Below are 18,681 nucleotides of genomic sequence, written 5' to 3'. Positions count from 1 at the left end.
CTATGCGTGAAGCGTTCAGTGAATTCGAAAGTAAAACTCTATGTACCGACTTGACAGAAAATCCTAGGAAGTTCTGGTCTGAGGTTAAATCAGTAAGTGGATCGAAACAGCATATCCAGGCTCTCTGGGATGGTAAAGGCATTGAAACAGAGGATGACACACGTAAAGCTGAAATACTAAACACCTTTTTCTGAAGCTGTTTCACAGAGGAAGAGTGCACTGCAGTTCCTTCTCTAAATCCTCGCACGAACGAAAAAATGGCTTACATCGAAATAAGTGTCCAAGGATTGAAAAGAAATTGAAATCACTCAACAGAGGAAAGTCCACTGGACCTGACGGGATACCAATTTGATTCTACACAGAGTACGCGAAAGAACTTGCCCCCCTTCTAACAGCCGTGTACCACAAGTCTCAAGAGGAATGGAAGATTCCAAGTGATTGGAAAAGAGCACAGGTGGTTCCAGTTTTCAAGAAGGGTCATCGAGGAGATGCGCAAAACTATAGGCCTGTATCTCTGATGTCAATCTGTTGTAGAATTTTAGAGCATGTTTGTTGCTCACGTATCATGTTATTTCTGGAAACCCAGAATCTACTCTGTGGGAATCAACATGGATTCCGGAAACAGCGATCATGTGAGACCCAACTCGCTTTATTTGTTCCTGAGACCCAGAAAATATTAGATACAGGCTCCCAGGTAGATCCCATTTTCCCTGACTTCCGGAAGGCTTTCTATACAGTTTCGCACTGTCGCCTGATAAACAAAGTAAGGGTCTACAGAACATCAGACCAGCTGTGTGGCTGGATTGGAGAGTTTTTAGCAAACAGAACACAGCATGTTGTTCTCAATGGAGAGACGTCTACAGACGTTAAAGTAACCTCTGATTTGCACAGAGGAGTGTTATGGGACCATTGCTTTTCAGAATATATATAAATGACCTAGTAGATAGTGTTGGAAGTTCCATGTGGCTTTTCGTGGATGATGCTGTAGTATACAGAGAAGTTGCAGCATTAGAAAATTGCAGCGAAATGCAGGAAGATCTGCAGCGGATAGGCACTTGGTGCAGGGAGTGGCAACTGACCCTTAACATAGGCAAATGTAATGTATTGTGAATACATAGAAAGAAGGATCCTTTATTGTATGATTATATGATAGTGGAACAAACACTGGTAGCAGTTACTTCTGTAAAATGTATGGTAGCATGCATGCATGCGGAACAATTTGAACTGGAATGATCAGATAAAATTTATTGTTGGTAAGGCAGGTGCCAGGTTGAGATTCATTGGGAGAGTCCTTAGAAAATGTAGTGCATCAACAAAGGAGGTGGCTTACAAAACACTCATTCGAACTATACTTGAGTATTGCTCATCAGTGTGGGATCCGTACCAGGTCAGGTTGACAGAGGAGATAGAGAAGATCCATAGAAGAGCGGTGCATTTCGTCGCAGGGCTATTTGGTAAACATGATATCGCTATGGAGATGTTTAGCAAACTCAAGTGGCAGACTCTGCAAGAGAGGCACTCTGCATTGCGGTGTAGCTTGCTGTCCAGGTTTCGAGAGGGTGTGTTTCTGGATGAGGTATCGAATATATTGCTTCCCTCTACTTATACCTCCCGAGGAGATCACAAATGTAAAATTAGAGAGATTCGAGCGTGCATGGAGGCTTTCCGCGAACCATATGCAACTGGAACAGGAAAGGGAAGTAATGACGGTGGCATGTGGGGTGCCCTCCACCACACACTGTTGGGTGGCTTGTGGAGTATGAATGTAGATGTAGATCTATTTAAGAGGTGGTGGAAATGGTTTTTCAGGACTTCTCTCATGTCACTTTCTGTCCTAACCAGATTTCCATTTTCATCTTCAAGTGCTTCTATGGTTTTCATTGGTTTCGTTACACCTCTGATAACCCTATACAACAGTTTCTTATTGCCTCTACTGTCCTCCTCCAATTTCTGAGTGAATATCTTCCATGCCTTGGTCTTTTCTTCTGCAACTGTTCTTATAACTTCCAGTTTCTTGATTTGGTGCATTTGTTTGAGGTTTCTGATCTTTGCCTCATCTCAAATAAGTTTGGGTTTATTTTTGTCTCAATCCCTCTCTTTCCTGAAGAGATTTCTTATGATTACTGCTCTCGCACTTTTATTCCACCAAGGTGTTTCCTTCTCTATTGTCATCATACTTGTCTTCGCACAAACTTCAGTGGCTTCCTTTACCAATGTGTACCTTAATGTGGTCCATTCTGCCTCTCCATTTTTCCTTTCATCTCTTGGTAATAGGGATTTTATCTGATTCTGATATTCAGCTCTCTTCTGTTTTCTGGAGCACCCATACTTTGATTTTTGGCATTTTCTTGTTCTGTACTTTTGGCACATGCAAGTTTCTCAGGTCTGCTACTAATAGACGGTGATCACTGTCAAGGGTCTCACTAGGAATTACTCTGACATCAGTGATTTATGATGACATAATCAACTGCAGTCTTTTGTAATCCATCCCAACTGTATCGTGTAATCTTATTGCTCTCTCTCTTCTCAAACCAACTGTTTTTCACCACCAACCCAGTCCTCATACAGAAGTCTAGGTGATGCTCACTTTCTACATTTCTTCTACCATATCCATGGGGTCCCTTTACATTTTCATATCCTGTTCTATCTGTCCCAAGCTGTGGATTTAGGTCTCCTATAATGATCACTCTATCTTTACTAATCACTATTTCCAAATGTTCAAGAAACTGATCTTATCCTCTTGACATCCAGTTTGAGTTGCATACACCTGTACGAAAGTTAGCTTTTCTTTCCCTTAATGTACAGTCATCTTTATTATTTCCTCCCTAATGTATTGAATGTCAGTGACTCCTTTTAGATCTTTATTCATGATGGAACAAACACCATTCTTCATCTCTTTGTTATTTTCATGCCAATGCAGTGTGTACTGTTTCACTCATCCCCAGTATCATTAATTTTCTCCTTTCCATAAGGTCCACTATTTCTTCACATTTTCCTGGGTGGCTGAGTAAGTTGATGGTCCCAAGTGTAAGTCTTCTCGATGATCTTTGCATTTTGCAAGACCCTGGGTATTATCAGGCCTTAAACCATCATCCCTGATATGAGTCTGCTCATGTTGGTATCTTGAGTTGATTGCGTTCTGAGGCTCTTATGTGTCTTGAAAGCAACTACAAATATTCTCCTTTACTGGCCTAACTTAATTGAGGATTTTCTTTCAGGGCTAACTCATCTCAGACTATCAAAGTCATGCTACAAGGCAGCAACTGCTGGTCTTGGTCCACCTTGGGTATTTTATTTCCCTGGTACCCATCATATCTGGTGAGCATTCCCCTATCTGGCACAAGGGGAGGTGTTCAATGGGAGACCAGCAAACTCCACATGGGCCTGCAATTTATACAGAATAAATATGACACAAAATGATCTACAGACACACAAAACTAAGACATTACAATACAATAATTTAACCAGAATGCCTCTATGCATCAGTAACGCTGATTTGGAAGACAAAAGTAGACATTGAAAACACTCAGAGGAAGGAATGCAAAACTATAAGAAAAAAACTTGTAAAGTTCTGTACCTAGAATTTCTCTTATGGCCTTCTCTGAATCCTGTCTTATATCCAGATATTCTCCAATTTTTTATTCAAGTTGTCCCTATGCTCTATCAAGAAGACACTGGGATAGACTTTTGTATGCAATTAATATTTGTGAGTTCACTGTAGGTATTTACATCTGTTCTAGACCCCTTCTTCTGTAACGTATGAACTAAAGCATTTTTGCAGTTGTCTGTAATTTGTTCTGTTTGCCAAATGTCTCGCATGATTTTTGTGATTGCTTATGGCATTCGAGTCTGCAGATTTGAGGATTTATACTACAATTCCCTCTTCCCTTCCCCAGTGCTGTGATTGTTTTTGAGCCTTTTGTTCTGACTGACAGTTTCTACTTCATCTGATGGTAATGAATTTGGATTAGTGTCCTCAGATTCTTTTGATGGGTCTCTTTGGGTTGGCTCTGGGCAGTTAATTAGCTCTTTGAACTATCAGGTGAGTTCATTGCAGTGTTCTTGATTGTTAGAGCAGATTGCCCATTGTCTTTCTAGAATCAGAGACTTTGTGGTTGAAACCCTGTGGGCTTAGTTTTGAAGTTCCTATAGCAATTTCATGTGCTGTTTCCCTCAGAATATTTCTCAGTATCAACTAGCTGATCCTTTTCATATTTCCTTTCAGTCTCTCTGTTTTGTTTTACACTGTCTGGAATGTTTTGTACTTCAAATGTAAAGGAGGACAGCAGTCAGTCACAGAATCTGTAATTTATTGCTGATTTATATTTCGATTATAACATTGTCACCATTAGTCCATTACCAAAAGAGCCGTGTAGGTATAACCGTGTCGGAGCACAACTGTTTGTCAATTGATGCTAGCATTTACATGGCAGAAACATACCCCTCATTAATGAAGCTGTAATTCAAAATCCTCAGTTTCTAGTTTTTATGAATCAGTATGGCTACAACAGCTTTTGCATGACCTTTATTTAATGCCAATATAAATAATATTATTTACTCAGTGAGTTCATTCACTCAGGAATGAAGGACTTTTAAGTTTCATTCGTGTGTCTGTAATTACTACTGTTGTTTGTTTCTTTCCAGCAATATTTTTGTGGTTTCATTTTATTAGAGCAAAGTTTTCTCACACTTCAGATGCCATCTGTTTCATTTACATTAAGTCTCAACCTGTTTGCATCAAATCAGTTTCACTTGAGCAGTAGTTGTATACCAAAATTCTGTTGTGTTGCTTACTGTTACACCGTCATCATCAATGAACAATGAGAATTTCCAGAACTGTCCTGAGACCAGTATACCATTCATGTACAAGGAATGCAAAGGATCTGAAACATCACTGTATAGCTCTACTGTATCAAATGCTTTTCATTTTATGATAAAAATGAACCGATGTGATTTTTACAACCTTTGTTCAGTATTGGAAATATGATTTGAACCACATTTCTCCCCTCCTGTGAATTCCTAAACCTCCTAATTTGCCTGAAATAATTTTGTGATTTAATTGAAGCATAAACTATCAACAGTGTAGTGCTTTTGTGGATAGTGATATCAGTGTTGGAATTTCAAATCTCTGGAAAAACACTTATTCGTTGTTGATGATTTCCTTCACAATATATGAAGCATTTATTTTTAATCACACTGATGCTTCATGTGCACCTGCCGAAATTTTGGTTTTTAGGCCCATAATGAGATGCATTTACAGAGTAATAATTTGTACGATTTTGCAATTATATTCCCAGTCTTAGTTTTCTTTCTTTCTTTCTATTTTTTTTAGAGTGTATTTAATGTGTTGAATTTTCACATGGAGATAAAATTACGAAATGGCTTGAGTTACATAAAGCACACATGTAATTTAAACCTTAAATGACAGGGATATTCTAAAGTGTATGAAGTTTTACACAGAAGTAATATGTGTCTTGTTCAACATTGACAGTAATTCAAATTGTCTGTGGGGCTCTTGTCTAAGAATTGTAATTTCGGTAAACTATGAGCCCTCTCCTACTCTGCCAATGCATTCAGTCTTTGAGTCTGTTTGTGTTTAAAATTATTATATGTATCCCAACAAGAGTAAGTTGTGTGATGCTGATTATGTTAACAAATTGTATATGATTTTCCTCTTTTATTCTACAGATGCTGTTTCAGGAGGACAAACAAGTAGATTTCTCCTGTTGTCATCAAGAAATAATAGGAAACTAATGTAATAGTGTTTGTTTCCGTGGGTATGTTGAATTTTTTGTTCATATTGAGATATACTTTGCTAAAATGGATATCATGACAGTCTCAATCAATTTGTGTGTGTGTGTGTGTGTGTGTGTGTGTGTGTGTGTGTGTGTGTGTGTGTGAGAGAGAGAGAGAGAGAGAGAGAGAGAGAGAGAGAGAGAGAGAGAGAGTGGTGGTGGGAGGGGGGTGGGGGGTAGAAGGGTTAGTGGGTGATTAGGCAGGGGTTTGAGAATCAGGGATAATAAAACTAAAAAGTAATATACAGTAAAAAAAAATACAAATTAACAATAAACTAATAGGTTACAGATTAAGTTTTTCTATTTAGAGCTCCTGAGGAAGACAGCTGGACGTATAGAGGAAGACATAAATGTATGAGTAAAAGGTAGCTTGGAGTGGTTTTAGTAAACTAAATAGGTTTTTATAATGAATTCTTCATTGTGTCTGAAAAGGAAAGTTTGCAATCAGTATCATTGTTTTTTCTCCTGGCAAAAGGCCTTGGACTTTTAAGTGTGAAAACTATACCAAACCTGAAGGTAATTGAGAGGTGCATGTCAGAAATTACAAGTAGACACAAAAAAATGAACAAAAGGACAAAGGAACAAAGAGCAGTGGAAGATGTAATCATATTTAATTAATAAAACAATGGTAAGTCCTGTTTGGAATATCAGTGCTTCTGAAAAGGATAGGTTGCTACTCACTGTAAAGATGATATGATATTGCAGTGCCTGTTTTATTCTGATTATGATGCAGAGTTCCCTGGGACTGGCATGCAGGTGTTGCAGTGACTACAGCCGCTATGAAATACATTAAATGTATTTGCACTTGCGAATAAGGGCAACTATCAGTTGTAGAATGGAATGACAACAACGAAAATTTGTACCCATCCAGGACTCAAACCCGGATTTCCCTCAAGCGGTTGCCTTACCATTTGGCTATCTGTGCACAACTCATGGCGTGGTTGACGATGTATGGAAGAGTGGGTCAGGCTGCGAGCCATGCTCAGATAGACAAATGGTAAGTCACCTTGCTTGCGATAAGCGCGAAGTCCGGGTTCGAGTCATGATGTGGCACAAATTTGCATTGTCATCATGTCATTCTACAGCTGTTGGTTGTCCCTATTTGCAAGTGTGAATATATTTAATGTAATATGTCTAAAAACAAAGAAGCTGTAATTTACCAAATGAAAGCATTGGTATGTTGATAGAGACAATAAAAACAATAAAAAACACACACACACACACACACACACACACACACACACACACACACACACACACACACAAATTTCAGGCTTTCACAACCCGCGGTTGCTTCATGAGGAAAGAGGGAAGGAGAGTGTAATTTTTCCTCCTATCTATGTAGTTCTCAATTCGTTTGAGCAATCAATCATTCATGATAGGAAACACAGTCATAGCTCAGTCATTCATAATGATTCAGAAATTTTACTTGTTAGAATGAAATCAGGCGATGATTCTTCTCTGCAGGCTCGTGCTTTGCGGCAGTCTGCTAATTTGTACAAATAAAATGCCTTGTAATTTTGGGAGCGTTGTATAATAAGTCGGGAAACCTCATATCAAGCGGATATTTGGCTTTGATGAAGTTTAACCTTCAGAAGAAGTAATGGAGCTCTTGGATTATTAAATGCAGGTTCATATCCAGTCTTTCGTAAGTTCCCTTCTGATTAACAACTACGCAATATATCGATGAATATCATTAATTATCAAATGTTAAATACACACCTTTTGTGTGAAGGAGAAATATATATATATATATATATATATATATATATATATATATATATATATATATATATATATGTGCGGATGGATATGTGTGTGTGTGTGTGTGTGTGCGCGCGCGAGTGTACACCTGTCCTTTTTTTCCCCTAAGGGAAGTCTTTCCGCTCCCGGGATTGGAATGACTCCTTACCCTCTCCCTTAAAACCCACATCCTTTCATTTTTCCCTCTCCTTCCCTCTTTCCTGACGAAGCAACTGCTAGTTGCGAAAGCTCGTAATTCTGTGTGTGTGTTTGTGTGTTTTGTTCATGTGCCTGTCTGCCGGCGCTTTCCCGCTTAGTAAGTCTTGGAATCTTTGTTTTTAATATATATATATATATATATATATATATATATATATATATAATATAAATAAAATAGAAAGAAACTTCCACATGGGAAAAATATATTAAAAACAAAGATTCCAAGACTTACCAAGCGGGAAAGCACCGGTAGATAGGCACAATGAATAAAACACACAAACACACACACAGAATTTCGAGCTTTCGCAACCAGCGGCTGCTTCGTCAGGAAAGAGGGAAGGAAAAGGAAAGATGAAAGGATGTGAGTTTTAAGGGAGAGGGTAAGGAGTCATTCCAATCCCGGGAGCGGAAAGACTTACCTTGGGGGAAAAAAGGATAGGTATATACTCGCGCGCGCGCCCACACACACACACACACACACACACACACACACACACACACACACACACACACATCCATCCATACATACACACACACATCCATCCATACATACACAGACACAAGCAGACATATTTAAAGGCAAAGAGTAAGGGCAGAGATGTAAGTCAAGGCGGAAGTGTGGAGGCAAAGATGTTGTTGAAAGACAGATGAGGTATGAGTGGTGGCAACTAGAAATTAGCGGAGATTGAGGCCTGGTGGATAACGAGAAGAGAGGATATATTGAAGGGCAAGTTCCCATCTCCGGAGTTCAGATAGGTTGGTGTTGGTGGGAAGTATCCAGATAACTAGGACGGTGTAACACTGTGCCAAGATGTGCTGGCCGTGCACCAAGGCATGTTTAGCCACAGGGTGATCCTCATTACCAAGAAACACTGTCTGCCTGTGTCCATTCATGCGAATGGACAGTTTGTTGCTGGTCATTCCCACATAGAAAGCGTCACAGTGTAGGCAGGTCAGTTGGTAAATCATGTGGGTGCTTTCACACGAGGCTCTGCCTTTGATCATGTACACCTTCCGGGTTACAGAACTGGAGTAGGTGGTGGTGGTGGTGGGAGGGTGCATAGGACAGGTTTTACACCGGGGACGGTTGCAAGGGTAGGAGCCAGAGGGTAGGGAAGGTGGTTTGGGGATTTCATAGGGATGAACCAAGAGGTTACGAAGGTTAGGTGGATGGCGGAAAGACACTCTTGGTGGAGTGGGGAGGATTTTATGAAGGATGGATCTCATTTCGGGGCAGGATTTTAGGAAGTCGTATTCGTGCTGGAGAGCCACATTCAGAGTCTGATCCAGTCCCGGGAAGTATCCTGTCACAAGTGGGGCACTTTTGGGGTTCTTCTGTGAGAGGTTCTGGGTTTGAGGGGATGAGGAAGTGGCTCTGGTTATCTGCTTCTGTACCAGGTCGGTAGGGTAGTTGCGGGATGCGAAAGCTGTTTTCAGGTTGTTGGTGTAATGGTCCAGGGATTCAGGACTGGAGCAGATTCGCTTGCCACGAAGGCCTAGGCTGTAGGGGAGGGACCGTTTGATATGGAATGGGTGGCAGCTGTCATAATGGAGGTACTGTTGCTTGTTGGTGGGTTTGATGTGGACGGATGTGTGAAGCTGGCCATTGGACAGATGGAGGTCAACGTCAACATCAAGGAAAGTGGCATGGGATTTGGAGTAGGACCAGGTGAATCTGATGGAACCAAAGGAGTTGAGGTTGGAGAGGAAATTCAGGAGTTGTTCTTCACTGTGAGTCCAGATCATGAAGATGTCATCAATAAATCTGTACCAAACTTTGGGTTGGCAGGCTTGGGTAACCAAGAAGGCTTCCTCTAAGCAACCCATAAATAGGTTGGCATACGAGGGGGCCATCCTGGTACCCATGGCTGTTACCTTTAATTGTTGGTATGTCTGGCCTTCAAAAGTGCAGAAATTGTGCGTCAGGATGAAGCTGGCTAAGGTGACGAGGAAAGAGGTTTTAGGTAGGGTGGCAGGTGATCGGCGTGAAAGGAAGTGCTCCATTGCAGCGAGGCCCTGGACGTACGGGATATTTGTGTATAGGGAAGTGGTATCAATGGTTACAAGGATGGTTTCCGGGGGTAACAGACTGGGTACGGATTCCAGGCGTTCGAGAAAGTGGTTGGTGTCTTTGATGAAGGATGGGAGATTGCATGTAATGGGTTGAAGGTGTTGATCTACGTAGGCAGAGATACGTTCTGTGGGGGCTTGGTAACCAGCTACAATGGGGCGGCCAGGATTTTTGGGTTTGTGAATTTTAGGAAGTAGGTAGAAGGTAGGAGTGCGAGGTGTCGGTGGGGTCAGGAGTTTGATGGAGTCAGGTGAAAGGTTTTGTAGGGGGCCTAAGGTTCTGAGGATTCCTTGAAGCTCCGCCTGGACATCAGGAATGGGATTACCTTGGCAAACTTTGTATGTAGAGTCGTCTGAAAGCTGACGCAGTCCCTCAGCCACATACTCCCGACGATCAAGTACCACAGTCGTGGAACCCTTGTCAGCTGGAAGAATGATGATGGATCGGTCAGCTTTCAGATCACGGATCTCCTGGGCTTCAGCTGTGGTGATGTTGGGAGTAGGATTAAGGTTTTTCAAGAAAGATTGAGAGGCAAGGCTGGAAGTGAGAAATTCCTGGAAGGTTTGGAGAGGGTGATTTTGAGGAAGAGGAGGTGGGTCCCGCTGTGATGGAGGACGGAACTGTTCCAGGCAGGGTTCAATTTGGATAGTGTCTTGGGGAGTTGGATCATTAGGAGTGGGATCAGGATTCTTTTTCTTCGTGGCAAAGTGATATTTCCAGCAGAGACTACGAGTGTAGGACAGTAAATCTTTGACAAGGGCAGTTTGGTTGAACCTGGGAGTGGGGCTGAAGGTGAGGCCTTTGGATAGGACAGAGGTTTCGGATTGGGAGAGAGGTTTGGAGGAAAGGTTAACTACTGAATTGGGGTGTTGTTCCAGATTGTGTTGACTAGAATTTTGAGGTGTTGGGGGTAGTGGAGCTGGAAGTGGGAGATTGAGTAGATGGGAGAGACAGGGTCTGTGTGCAATGAGAGGAGGTTGAGGTTTGTTGGAAAGGTTGTGGAGGGTGAGTGAGTTGCCTTTCCGGAGGTGGGAAACCAGGAGATTGGATAGTTTTTTGAGGTGGAGGGTGCTTGTGTCTGTGTATGTGCGGATGGATATGTGTGTGTGTGTGTGTGTGTGCGTGTGTGTGTGTGTGTGTGTGTGTGTGTGTGTGTGTGTGTGTGCGAGTGTACACCTGTCCTTTTTTCCCCCTAAGGGAAGTCTTTCCGCTCCCGGGATTGGAATGACTCCTTACCCTCTCCCTTAAAAACCACATCCTTTCGTCTTTCCCTCTCCTTCCTGAAGAAACAACCATCGGTTGCGAAAGCTAGTAATTCTGTGTGTGTGTTTGTGTGTTTTGTTCATTGTGCCTGTCTGCCGGCGCTTTCCCGCTTGGTAAGTCTTGGAATCTTTGTTTTTAATATATATATTAAACACAAAGATACCAAGACTTACCAAGCAGGAAGCGCCAGTAGACAGGCGCAATAAATAAAACACACAAACACACACAGAGAATTTATAGCTTTCACAACCGACAGTTGCTTCTTCAGGAAAGAGGAAAGGAGAGGGAAAGACGAAAGGATGTGAGTTTTAAGGAAGAGGTTAAGGAGTCATTCCAATCCCGGGAGCGGAAAGACTTGCCTTAGGGGGAAAGAGGGACAGGTGTACACTCGCGCACACACACACATATCCATCCGCATGTACACAGACACAAGCAGACATTTGTAAAGGCAAAGAGTTTGCTTGTGTCTGTGTATGTATGGATGTGTGTGTGTGTGTGTGTGTGTGTGTGTGTGTGTGTGTGTGTGTGTGTGTGCGCGCGCTCGAGTATATACCTATCCTTTTTTCTCCCTAAGGTAAGTTTTTCCGCTCCCGGGATTGGATTGACTCTTTACCCTCTCCCTTAAAACCCACATCCTTTCATCTTTCCTTTTCCTTCCCTCTTTCCTGACGAAGCAGCCGCCGGTTGCGAAAGCTCGAAATTCTGTGTGTGTGTTTGTGTGTTTTATTCATTGTGCCTATCTACCGGCGCTTTCCCGCTTGGTAAGTCTTGGAATCTTTTTAATCGTACAATTTCGTATCAGTTATCTTCCGTCATAAATCTCAATAATCAGGTTACAGTTCTTCAAACAAAGCTGAGGCTAATCGGCACGAAGACAATCTCGGAAGCTTTTTTTTTTTTTTTAACAACCACCAGAGAGAGTACTACAAAGAATCATTATGCGCTCATGGCATAGATATTGTATGAAACTATTTTGCGCATGGATTCTGCGAGTATGAAGATAGAAATTTTGTAAACGTCATTCAAGTGTAGAATTGTATCAGAATAATTCATCGAATATAAAGAGATATTACAATTGCCCCTCGCAGCGAGCAATGTTAATGATAATACACTTTGCGAGCTAACAGGAAAAATTTGTTGGGTTGTTTATTCAAAAGAGGAATATTTTGAATTAATAGAATTTTACTGTAGAGAGTATGGGTATCATGTTAAGGCAGTAAGTTACGAGAATACCTAAGCTGTAGCTTTCACATGTACCGGGGTATACCCGCGTCCTGAGTACATAACCAGGGAATATGTAGATTGTTGTAATTACGAAAATGGTCTACCCATTTGGGAACTGGCCTTCACAGGGAAACCCTAGAGCCGGAAGAATAGACCCCAGCTCAGGTATTAAAGAAGAGAGGAAAGCCTAAATCCAGTAATTTTGAAATATATAGAAGCTCCACAGATTAGATCAAAGGAAAAGTGCCTCATAGACAAAAAAAATTTACAATAGTGCTCCAAAAAAAATTTTCAAAATTCTTCCTTCAATGATGTAGCCGGCGATCTCGTTGTGAAGTCGATGGAACAGGAACACTGGGTACGGACAGCAGGTAGGTGACGCACAGCGTTTGGTGGAGGCGGCACGGAGGACAGGTGATGGCTTATGGTACAGGACAGAAGCTGGTAACGTGCCGTAGACACAGCAAGATTATCTCAGGAACAAATGGTCAGGGACGTGAACATGGAACAGGTTTAAAGTGGAATAAGAAATGGTTCTGACTGAATAAATTCCTGGAAGAGAGTGGATTAAGGCAACAAAGTCCATATTTCATCGTTGAACTCAAAATTGGAGTGGATTCTTATATTCTTCCATCTGTACTAGACTGGAACATCCATCAGTCTTGACAATTGCGATTTTTTTAAGTCCTCAATACCAAAGTTGTTTTGCATTACAACTGCTGATTATCCACAAGATTTCCAAATAGACTGTGGGCATTCAAATTTTGTTGTAGCTCATATCGAATGTATTCCTCTCAATTTTTTTTTTTTTTTCTAATCTTCGTTTTGTTATAGTGCAGGTGGAAGTAGAGCATTGAATATGTCTGAGGTTTGCTTTCAATTACGAAATTATGGATAAAATTTAAGTTTACACCTGATGAAAAATTTTGAACATAGGCATATGACACTGACTCCACAAAGGGAATAATTTCTAGAAAAAAACCTCTGAAAAATTTTCATTATTCTTATAATTAATTGATTTATAGATCCACCTGCAAATAAATATCATTAATGATGACATACGTTCATTTAACAAATCAGCCACTTGCAGAATCTTCTTCATTCTTTCATGAACATTTATGGAAATATATTTCAACAACTTAGTCCATAATATGAAACACACAAACTGCTATTCTTAAAATGTTAATTAAAATTCTTAAATTAATTCTCCTGGTAGAGAGGGCATATGTCAAAATCTGATAATTATAATAATTTTCTCTCACGCTACCAGAGAGTTTCTTCAATTGTTTGCAGCAGTGACATTATCGACTGTTGCTCCATTTCACAGTTCATTTGTTTTCTCGCTCGAACAGCGCACATCATACACACAGCGTATTTACCTACATATCCCACACTGTCCAAGTTCCACACACAATTCTCATGTAAATGCAGTGTCTTGGGGGAATGTAGATGCACTTTCATTGTATATCACTCTGGCTTCTGCTCATAGTCCACATTTAAAAACACTAGTATTTAACAATTTCTTCTATCTATCTAAACATTTTGTGCTAAACTATCACAGGAGTAATCTCACTGTCTCTTAACCTATCACAGGAGTAATCTCCCTGTCTCTTACCCTCTAGACAACATAAACTTCTTGATATTCATATACACATTTGACTCAGTCAAATTCCACTTTAAATTCTTCTCCATATTTGGTATCACAGATCTCCGATCCTTCAAAAAATTTCTTAATATCATTATGCGGGAATAATCCCTTTATTCTTTTCGATACGGGATATGCCAACAAATATGATCCAGGATTTGGTATATTTACAATAACATATGGTCTGCTATAAATAAGATTCAATTTCTTTATGTTCTTCATCAGTTTCGAGGAATAGATGTGTCGCCTCAATAAAACCTTTTCTCCAAGATGAAATGTCTGAATCCGGTGAATCCGTTTATCATATGTCAATTTCCGTTGTATTGCCTTTTTAGTTAAATCGACAAATGCGTGTCGAATCTTTTCCTCCAATTTTAAATTGTGGTCTTCATACTTTGACAGATGGTTTATCCAGAAGTTCTTTTCAATCTGACTAGTTGATGGCTCAGTCACGTTCCATTCTAACATTCTATTTATCTCCCTTTGAGCAGATTGTTTTAAACACCAGGGGATCGGATAGTGCGTGTAACAGTAAGTCTGATGTGGCTTCACTTGTAGGTGCCAAATATACCCTTTAACAATTCGTGGTTTCTCATCAAAAATCTCTTCATATGCCTCTAACAAATAATGAAGCTGCTGCCTTTGTTCTCTGGTAAGCTGATATGATTCACTAGCTTTTATCATTGTTGTTTGGTTAAAGTCTTCCTGTTGTATCAAATCCTTTGAAAGCTCCTTCCAACGATCGTTTGCCGTGTCAATTAATTGAATTATGGCACCGCGGCAATATTTCTCATTCACAGTTTCCTTTCTATTTAAATCCAGTGATATCTCTTCTCCATGTAATCTAAATTTAACTATTCCTTCCAAAAAATCAATCTGACAATCATACTCCTGCATACTCCCAATACCAAGAATACAGTCCACTAATAACTTCTCCACTACAAGGAATGTGCATTTTATTGCTACATTTCCCATTTTCATCTCTAATTGTGTTTGTATTTTGACATTGGGAGAGCGTGCTCCAACAGCTCCGATGATTTTGCAGTTCTGTACCGGCAAAATTGGTACCTTCTTCTTCCTAATAATTCTCCTAAAAAGAGCACCTGAGATGACATTGGTGGAAGCGGCGGTGTCTAATATCACATTCTTTGGAACTTCCTCTATTTCAACAAATACTTCCGATACCGGAACACTCGATCTGTCATTATGACACGTTATTAAATCCTTTGTTAACTCTTCAGTCAACAGCTCACCATCATTATATCTTAATAATTGTTTACTGTTTCGCCCCTAACACATCCCCTGACCGCTCCTCCAGGGCACGATGCGGTCATGTTTAGTTTGACTGATTGTTGGTTCGATTGGTATTTGTCTCTTCAGCTACTTCAGTGATTATCGGTTGTTGTGGTGAATTCTGTCTATATTGTCTTGCTTTTTTCGTGTAATGATGTTGTTGTTCTGCTGGTGCTGGTAGAACTGTCCTGTGTTGCCATACATTGGATTATATCGATTAAAATTCCTATTGTTCCTAAAATATCCCCTCGCTGCACCATTACTAAAGTTTCCATTATGGTAATAATTATTGTTTGCATTTTGTCCATTTCTAAGTCTCCTCGGAGAGTGTAGTTGGTTATGATTATTGTTACTGCTACCATTACTGCCATTCCCATTCGAGTTGCAATCGGATTCGCTTCTATTACCCTTCTTTGATATGACATTTCTCTTGCCCTTTTATTGTCCTCCTCAATTATATCAATATGATCAAGTGTAGTCATAAATGACTATATCCTTATCATTTATATATAACGGCTGATTTCTTATACTGGTGGGTAGTCTGGACTTCAGTATCCTAAGTATTTCTGGCAAAGGAATCAGTACATCTCAATACAAAGATTTATTAATGTATTTCTCAAAATATCTCTAGAAAATGAGAAAGGCCCAGGATATAATACTTCATGCCTAAGTCTTTCTTGTATTCCAGCAGACCAATATTTTGCTAGAAAAGCCTGCTCAAATTTTTTAGAACATTTACAAGAAGATGTTTGTTCGGATGTCCACAATGCTCCTGGTCCTTGTATATATCCAGATACAAAACTAATCTTTTGCCATTCTGTCCTAGATCGTGGAAATAGACCTCTGAAACTTCGAATAAAGACTACAGGATGAACATTGTTTTTGTCAGGGTTAAAGCTTTGAAACTGTCTCTGTTTAATCATCTTCTCCTCAACGGTCCTACGATTCCAAAAATCATCCTTTTCATACTTTTCCCTGTGGCTATCCTTTATATCGAATCTAACTTGTGACGTTCCAGTTCTGTGTACATCGGATCTTGACGTGGACGGAATGTCATGCGCAGATTGAGAATTTTGTTTCCTACTTCTCGCTGTTTCTAAATCCCCCTGCAAGAGATTTAGTGATCTTTTGATATTTTCTTTCCAACACTAGAATTCTTCGCCAAGTTGTTCATGAACTTCCTTTAACCCTTTGTTGAAAAAATTCGTTTTGGAACTTTCCGAAATTGACTGTAAAGCTACTTTCACAGTTTCTTCTATGGTTTCCGAAGGAAAATTGTGCCACTCTAGTGTCATTTCTGAAAACTTTCCCGCAAGTACATCCATTCTATGTTCCACTGTCTCCTGTTTTTCCTTCACTTCGTCAAATTGCTGCTTTAGATTATCTTGGGATTCTATAATCTCTGGTATCATAGCTACGGAACACTGTATGTCCTCTTGAGCTTGTATTACTTGAGGAAACAATTCTACTTGTTTTTGTATCGTGACAATTTTGATGGATACATATTCGGTTAGTTCCGCTTTTAATTTACTATTGTTTTCCTGGCATTGTTGGCAGACCTGCTCAATTTGCGCAATAAAATTCCGTTCGGTCCTTACTGCCTGTTCTTTTATTTCCTGTGTCTGGGTATTTAATCTCTGATGTAATTCGGTAAAGGTTGCTTTTAATTGATTTTGTAATTGTGTTTGATTTTCGGCTAATTGATTTTGGAGTTCATTTTGTGTAACGGATAAGTCTCATTTTACCTCCGCTTGGCCTTCGGCTAGTTTAGACATCTGTTGCATAACAACAACTAATGTGTCGACAACACTCTGATCAGCTGTTGTATGAATGTTTTCTGAACCAGCAGGATTATTTATATTGCTACCGCTAGCCACAACAGTCTCAGGATTGCTATCTGTGGCCTCTGCTTCTGTGCAAACAACTGAAGGCTGTTGCACGTCTCGTTGTTGATTCAGTGACATTTTAAATGTCGCTCTAGTCAATACCATTAAATAACTGTCAATATCAGGTTCCAATTACTAAATACAGTTTCAAATTTACTGTCGTAGACACACTTAATTTTGAAATTACTTCACAGATAGTATAAAGTTCAATGTCCAAATATGAAAATCACACAATATACAGTTCTACAATCTAACTACTATCTGGAAAAAAGTTCTTTCTAAATTGATTTCAAACTATTTTAACTACAGGATTAAAACAATTAGATTTCTCTGGCCTTGTTCTGTAGTCTGAGTGTTGTCCAATAGTTGAAATTGTTTCTTGGTATGAGCAATCTTTTACTATGGGCACCGAATCTATTCAGATTAGTTACCTCTCGTTCTCGATGGTTTTCATGAAACATAAAATACTTATATTATATAACAATCCAAGAGAGTCCTGTCACACTGGCGCCACTGCAATTTTTCCTCCTATCTATGTAGTTCTCAATTCGTTCGAGCAATCCATCATTCATGATAGGAAACACAGTCATAGCTCAGTCATTCAAAATGATTCAGAAATTTTACTTGTTAGAATGAAATCAGGTGATGATTCTTCTCTGCAAGCTCATGCTTTGCGGCAGTCTGCTAATTTGTACAAATAAAATGCCTCATAATTTTGGGAGTATTGTATAATCAGTCGGGAAACCTCAGATCAAGCGGATATTTGGCTTTGATGAAGTTTAACCTTCAGAAGTAGTAATGGAGCTCTTGGATTATTAAATGCAGGTTCGTATCCAGTCTTTCGGAAGTTCCCTTCTGATTAACAACTACGCAATATATCGATGAATATCATTAATTATCAAATGTTAAATACACACCTTTTGTGTGAAGGAGCAATATATCGTACAATTTCGTATCAGTTATCTTCCGTCATAAATCTCAATAATCAGATTACAGTTCTTCAAACAAAGCTGACGCTAATCGGCACGAAGACAATCTCGGAAGCTTTTTTTTTAACAACCGCCAGAGAGAGTACTACAAAGAATCATTATGCGCTCATGGCATAGCTATTGTATGAAACTATTTTGCGCATGGATTCTGCGAGTATGAAGATAGAAATTTTGTAAACGTCATTCAAGGGTAGAATTGTATCAGAATAATTCATCGAATATAAAGAGAGATTAAAAGAGGGAAAGATGAAAGGATGTAGGTTTTAAGAGAGAGGGTAAGGAGTCATTCCAATCCCGGGAGTGGAAAGACTTACCTTAAGGGGATAAAGGGACAGGTGTACACCTGCACACCCACACATATCCATCCGCACATCTGTATGTAAGTTTTTTCGAACTGAACCTGGGGAATTTTTGATGTAAATAAATGAATGCAGAGCCATTTAAATTTAAATAAATAAAAAAAATAATAACCTTCAGAAATCACAGTCTTATGTGTAGTGCCAGAACAAAATATTTGATTGGATACATTGATAGTCCACGCACAACATTTTAA

At 39.8% G+C, this 18,681-nt stretch overlaps 1 protein-coding gene across 8 annotated transcripts in view; it reads left to right on the top strand.

The window, feature by feature from the left end:
• Window positions 1-18,681, top strand: part of LOC126267302 (putative transferase CAF17 homolog, mitochondrial) — a 64,744-nt gene that overhangs the window by 20,226 nt on the left and 25,837 nt on the right. For 6 of the 8 annotated variants that reach the window (XR_007548983.1, XR_007548982.1, XR_007548980.1 and 3 more), the window contains one exon: window positions 5,689-5,777. The exons of the other annotated variants lie outside the window; for them this stretch is intronic. The gene's annotated coding sequence lies outside the window, so the exon portion shown is untranslated. The remainder of the gene's footprint in view (window positions 1-5,688; window positions 5,778-18,681) is intronic. 8 annotated transcript variants of the gene reach the window in all.

This window comes from Schistocerca gregaria, chromosome 4 (assembly GCF_023897955.1).
Source record: "Schistocerca gregaria isolate iqSchGreg1 chromosome 4, iqSchGreg1.2, whole genome shotgun sequence".
Taxonomy (NCBI): domain Eukaryota; kingdom Metazoa; phylum Arthropoda; class Insecta; order Orthoptera; family Acrididae; genus Schistocerca; species Schistocerca gregaria.
This window is presented reverse-complemented; position numbering and strand designations above follow the sequence as displayed.